Source organism: Pteropus medius, unplaced genomic scaffold (assembly GCF_902729225.1).
Source record: "Pteropus medius unplaced genomic scaffold, Ma_sr-lr_union100, whole genome shotgun sequence".
NCBI classification, from domain to species: domain Eukaryota; kingdom Metazoa; phylum Chordata; class Mammalia; order Chiroptera; family Pteropodidae; genus Pteropus; species Pteropus medius.
This window is the reverse complement of record NW_024351730.1, coordinates 11,831,971-11,839,332: the sequence shown is the minus strand read 5'-3', so window position 1 is coordinate 11,839,332 and position 7,362 is coordinate 11,831,971.

Below are 7,362 nucleotides of genomic sequence, written 5' to 3'. Positions count from 1 at the left end.
ACTGCCACTTATAAAATGTTATTCCCTTTCATTTGTATGACTATTAATATTTTCAAACATTTATATTATCTCATTTATTTCTCACATCAACACTCTAAAATAGGTTGGTGGGTGCTATAATTCTAACTTTGCATATGAGGAAGAACATCATTTTCAAGAAGAGTCAATGATTTTTTCCAATGATGTGAAGAGTAGGGGGTGAGCCAGTATTTAACTACTCATCATTTATTCAGCACATATGTACTGAATGTCTGCTTTAAGTGCAGCACTGCCCTAGGCTCAGGACTAAAAATATAAAAACAGTCCCTGAGTATAGGGCATTCACATTCCAGTAGAGGAGATATATGTCTACAAAATCATTTTCAATGGAGTGAACACATAATGCCGGGTTAAGATTCCAGGTTCTATTGCCAAACTAATTGGTTCAAATCCTGATATCACTGCTTTCCAGTTCTGTTCCTCTTTCTGAGCAAGTTCCTGGCCCTCTCTCAGCTTCAATTTCCCCAGCTATTTAGAAAATGGACAGAATACTATGAACTTTATTGGTTAGTTATAAAGATTAAATGATGCACATAGAACCATCCCTGGCAGATAGTAAGTACTTAATAAATATCAGCTGCCACTATGAATGCCGAAAGGTAGATCTTCAAGGTGAAGTAAATGAAGCAATTAACTATACCCCCCAAAAATAAGAGTACCACAAATTACCAGAGGAACTCGCAATTTAATATCCATACAAGAAGAAAGAGAAAGAAAACAAACTTAAAATATGTCATGAAATGCAATGACTAGCTCAAGGAACCATAACCATGTGAATATTTTTATAATACAGGGACAAATGAGGGTACTGAGAAAAGAATACAATGCAAAAAAAAAGGACTGGAGTGGTTCAATATGAAGAAGAACTTGCTAACCTAAGATAACAAATTTTGATTTGATTCTTTAGTTATTAGGAATCCATTGGTGGATTCAAGCAAGAAGAGTAGCATATAATAATATATAATTCAGAAACAAATTTTTTGGTATTGCAACAATACTTTGTAGTTTCCTTTGGTTTTGCAACATGAAAGCTAAGTTGGATGTAAAGTCTGAAGAAGGTCAAGAAATCAGTCCATAGGAGAAGAGATGATGGGAGAAACTGAACTAAAACAACAGTGGGTATGAAGAGGGAGTATCAGATGCACATGGTAGAATAGAACAGATCTGGTGATAAGTTGCACAGGGTGACATAAGGGAGAGAAAATAATAAAAGATGAGATTTGGGGCTTAGACAATAATCTAATGATGAATATTTAGAAGTAACATGAATAGTTAAGAAAAACAAGAGATTTAGAGAGAACATAAGAGAAAGTGTAGAAGGGGTCAGAGATTACACTTCAGTTTTTATACAATCTGGTGTAATCTTTTTACCATACTCAACTACCTGAAAAAACGAATTAATTCTTTAGGATTTGATTTTAAATAAAAGAAGATAATGCAAACATACATACATGGTAAAAGATGTTTGCATATGGCATACATACATGGTAAAAGATGTTTGCATATGGCAAAAGCTGAATTCAAAATGAAGAGTGGGATAATTCGTTTGCCAGGATCTAAAGAATCCTTCAGTGTCATAAAACCAGTGCCAATGCCCAAGTAAACTTTCACTAAATCTGACCACGCAAACACATATACACACACACTCACAAATTATATACAAATATGTACAATGTGTTTTTTAATAGCCAATATTTAAAGTGTTCTGCACTTCTTAATTATTCAATATATATTTCATTTGATGGTCATCTGCTAATGTGACATTTCATTCCTTTATCAGAAGGTTCCAAATAGAATTTTATTGTGCCTTTACTTCAGAGGAATTTAAAGCTAGAATTTTATTTCGTACTTGTCACATTTAATGATAATAATCACCTTCGATCCATAAAAGTAATTTCATATCGAAGCTAGAGACAGACCTTCTCTTAAAATTCTGATAAACTGTGGTGATACAATTGCATTGACTAAGCAATTAACAAGTAACAGGGCTGAGATTGCAACCATGGCATAAACAACAAAGCAATTTAAAGTGACAGAACTGTCAGGTGAGTGAATCTCATTTGACAGTCTTACTCAGTTTTAATATCTCACTATTTGTGTTCTGGGAATAACGCAAATGAAGCATGAGAATAGGTTTGTTGAAGGTTTCTTTTTTCCCTGCATACTTATTCATGTCATAAGAAGTCATTATGCTAGAGAATTTTAAAAGGTTACAATGAAATGATGTTTACCTTGGCTTGTACTTGTGAAAGTGTGTGTGTATAACATGCAAGCTAAGGTTCAGGTACAGAACACAAGCTTGCGTCTTTCAAAACAAGCTCTCAGGCTGTGGAATGAATGTAATAATCTATGCATAATTTATTTAATACTGTGAGCCTATTTTTGAAAAAGAAAATAGTTTTGACATCATTTACTGAAAATATAGAAAACAATCTCACCGATTGTATGGACTTCTCATTGATGTATGTTATAAAACTCATGAAAAAAATGCTTCCTCTAGGGTTGCATTTAATGTACTTACTGGAGAATTTATCCTAACTACATTGTAGATATATTTTTTTTAAATACACTAAGCATACATTTCCAGTTGCACACGTACTTTGTCCTTAAGTAACTATGTTTCCAAACACAAAACTGGCTGAACTGGAAATAGCTTTAACTACACTCTTACTCTGCTAAAAGAGATTAAGATTTGTAAATAAGATGATACCAATATAAACATTTCTGCAGACAAGATGATGCAATAGATGTCCCCACTGAGTGATTTCCTAAGGAGCAGGAACATACCTACTGCAAACATTAATCACATTGGTATAACTCATTTTCCAATGAATAGAAACCAATGATTGGCCCATACCTCAACCACAATTTTGTATAAAAAAATACCTTCTGAATTCTTGATTTTAAGAATTAGTCAAAAATATTTATTATGCATTTAAGTAGAAACTGGAAGTATAAAAAGAGAGGAACAAGGCCAAAGACATGAGCTATCATTTTCTTTCTCTGCCCAGGATGTGCAAGGAAAATCCATGAAAATTTTAGGTAACACAGTTGGTAGCTTGTCTTTTAGGAATCATGTCCTAGGAGCTACACTCTAGTTAATGGAACGTGTAAGTCACTTCTGTTAATCATCACAAAAGATGTTTTGTTTCTGTGAGTTTATACCTACTTTTTGATTAATACCTAACTCATCAGATAAAAATATTAAAAAGACAATAGTCTTTACCTTGAAGAAATGTAAAGACTCTCCAAGACAGAGTTAGTTATACTTTTCAATACATATATTACTAATCACATTTTCAAAATAATTTTTTCCCTTCAATAAAGACATAATATCCAACAAAAAGAAAATGGGGCTATAGAAGTTCTTCCTCATCTGGCTTTATTACCAAAGTCTGCTCCCTCTGGAATAACAAGACTACAGCAAGACGAAAGATTTCAGGGGAGTGAAGAAAGGTATGTGTAGAAAACCACAACACAATAATCAGGATTTTGGTCATTGTGATGTGAAACCCCTCCTCAGAAAGCTGTAGACTATGTCCTCCTTGCCAAAGCTGATCCTGAGACTTCCAGGATAAACATGATCACCATCCAGCAGATTCCTATGGACAATCCATAGCATTGCTTTTGAGTATAAATAATGAACAAAAGCCTATAGACACTCATGTAAGCCCAGAAATGAATAAGGAAGAAATTATAAATTGCCCCTTCTTCTCGTGAAATAAATCCAGGTTATAAAAGAAATGATGGGTAAGTACATTTATGGAGATTATGAACATTTTGAATACTAGATTATTCATCAAAAATTTCTCTCACACAAATAAATGACTTCTAGAAATATCAGAGCAAAGACCAATGCAGGCTATATCCCAAAGGGGCCATAGAGATGTAGATACCTCTGTGTGAATCTTTCCTAATATTGTCATCATTCCATTTTATTTTGTCAAGGTCTAGGTGAGTGAGTGAAAATAAAAAGGAATAGCCCATAATATTTAAGTACCTGGAAAGAAAACCTACTTTTCCCAGCAAATAACTTCATATAATTGACTCTTCTATCCTTCGTATCAATAGTTATACAATATGTGAACATTAAATTAAACCAAACACACTATCCCAGAGATAGCTTGAGGGTAACCATTCACTACTTACTGCATGCAGCTCAGTTTGCTCCATGAGAAATTTTTCTTGTGAGGATTATTCCTGCTGCCCTTTATAATATGTGGTAATTTGTACTGGTCAAGGGAAACACCCTCACTTCCTTGTAGGTACTATTAGTGCAACTCTGCTTAAAAGACAAGAATGACGATCTCTAAGTGGGAGATGCAAACTTATTATTTTTATTGGTCAATAAAAGACAAAAAAAAAAATCCATGATTTAGATTTCAGGGTATTCATAAACATATTTTCATAAATGTATTTTAATCAATAGTAAGAAATCAATTCAAGCAAGGACTTGAATACCAGTGACTGTTGTGAAGAAAGCATCTCGGCGGCTTATGCTCAAAGACTGGTTTGCCTGAGAATTCTTGTGACAATTAAATCTGAGAGACTTTAGCACTTGTTCTTCACAGATATCAACAATTTTGAAAATACAAACTAGGAAATGTAATCTTCAAATTAACTAATATCTAAAAAGTATTAATTAAGTGATGACCATGAGATTAGCAATTAGAGCAGCAAACAAGTTTCTGGATATCATGACCTTAGGTATTGGCGTATTTAATATTTGCCACATATCCTTAGAGAAGGAACATGCAAAGACAGCATCCTAGAAACTGTATTTATGTATCTGATAAACAAATAACACTTGTGAAATTGCTTGAACAATTCAATGGTTGGGAAATTTGCCTGTACTTCCTCCTCTATTCATTGTGACCTCTAAAATTTGTGAAAGCCCAAGGGCTCCTCGAGTGCTCATATCTTGTTGATTAGGAGAAAATATCAAATGCACTATCTCATTCTCTTAACAACAAGAATTAAGCAATGCTTCCTGAGAATTTGTTCCTTAAGGAGTTCTTCAGAAAGAGACAAAAAGGAGTAAAACAGTGAATTATGAATGGTGGAATTTTAGTCACCATCCACAAGGTTTAGTGTGAGTACTCCAAAGTTCACCAGATGGGAGAATAGCTTCTCTATTATGTGTAGACTCTGAACCCAGATGTACATTCCTTTTCGTTGAGAATGGCATCTTACAAAAATGAGCTCTCTCATAACCTGATTCCTAGGCCCTCTCTTATCAGTGCGTTAGACAATGAAGAATTAATATAAATGTGGACAGCAAGAAACATTTCATTCTTTCAATTTTTTAATCATTCAATAAATATTTGAGTGTCTGTTATGTTTGATGTATCTCGGTGATAATTCCCCCCACCCCCAGGGGACATTTGACAATGTCTGGACACATTTTTCGTTATCACAACTGAGAGGATGCTCCTGTCAACTAGTGAGACCAGGCTGATACTCTGCTATATACACCCTACAATGTACAGGGCAACCTCTCACAAGAAAGAATTATCCAGCCCCAAATGTCCATAGTCCTGCTGTTGAGAAGCCATGCTGAAGGAATGTGACAGTAAACAAGATGAGTAATTGTTTCTATATTTGTTGTTTCCCACTATTTTTATAATACAATAGTTTAAAATGTTATCTAACTGTCATCTTGTACCCAATAGAAATCTAAAATTGGTATGAATATTGGACTTAATAGTTAAAGAAACCACCTGTTTTGGCCAAATGCTACACAATGTTACATATTATAAAGCATATTCACACAATTTTCAGTGCAGTGCATACATTTCTAACTTAATCAGCACCTTTTCAGGTCATTATAGCAGAGTCCTTATGAAGTTACAGCCCCAGCATCCTACATTAGCAACAGTTTTTATGTTTTCTTCTAATCTCCTGGATTCATGGCATGACACTAGCTATCATTTGATCCAGCCAACTCCTACACAATTGTTGATCATATCACTCTAAACTGTAAAGATGTTTATCATGTCCTTCTTAATGCAAAACAATCTCCGTCAACCTTAATTGCCTACCAGGTTTTACCCTCTGTTCCCATGATCATTGCCTAGAAAGAAACCTGAAACTTGCCTTTTAACATCCAGCTCAATACATGTTCTTTGTTTCTTTGTAGGCGATCCAGGGCAGCTTCTGCCAGCCATAAAACATGAAATAAAGGATAGAAAGGGAAGCCAAAGACACCATGCATTTCACTTGAGATGTGGTTAAATTCTCGTCTGCTGATGGCTCTCAGAACATGTGAATAGATGATGGATGATATGTTATTTCTAAATAGATTGATAATGGATGGATGGATGGATGGATGGATGGATGGATGGATCGGTATGGATGGATGGACAGATGGATGGCTGGATGGATGGATGGATGGATGATAGATAGATGATAGATAGATAGATGATAGATGATAGTACGTTAGTGGACTGTTTTTATATTTATGGGAGACATGAACTTGGATGGATGGATGGATGGATGATAGATAGATGATAGATAGATAGATGATAGATGATAGTACGTTAGTGGACTGTTTTTATATTTATGGGAGACATGAACTTGTTAAGAATATTAAATGCATTTGACGACACAGGCAGGACACAAAAGAATCTTGACAGATTGGAAAGATTGAAGTAAATATTATGACATAAAACTTCACAGGGATAATAAAAGGTCTTATATTTGATTGCAACAGAATTAAGAGTATTATAGCTTAGTGGTTCAGATCACAAACTCTGGAGCAAAGCTGTCCAGGTTCATATTCTGGCACCAACACTTATAAATAAACGTGTGACAAGTCATTTGACCTAACTATGACTTGCTTTCTTTATCTATAAAATGGGATTAATTATGGTTTCAATTTCATAAGGTTGTTTAATAATTAAATGAGTTAATGTATTTAAAGCCTTTAGAAAAGTGCCTGACAAAAAGTTGGTGCTATGTAAGTGTAATGATAAAGGGGACATGACTTCACTGCAGCAAATATACAGGGAAACATAATTAAGGAAGAAGTTAGTCAAACTCAATTTGTGTTTTAGAAAATGAGATTAATAGTTAAATTTAAAATTAAAAAAATAAAAAAGCCCCCGTGCATGTAGGTTGCATCATAGATGAATAGTAATTAGATTGAGAAGAAGCAACAGTTCTTTGCTCTCTGTTATTCAAACCACATCTGGAGGATTAGTTAAAGACAAAGTAAATGGCATACGAAGGAGCAAAGCGAGAGAGAGAGAAGAGATCCTAAGCCATAGACAATGAGGAATGATTGATTCAAAGGCAGTAGGGAAGTTTTGCTTTAGAAGGAAG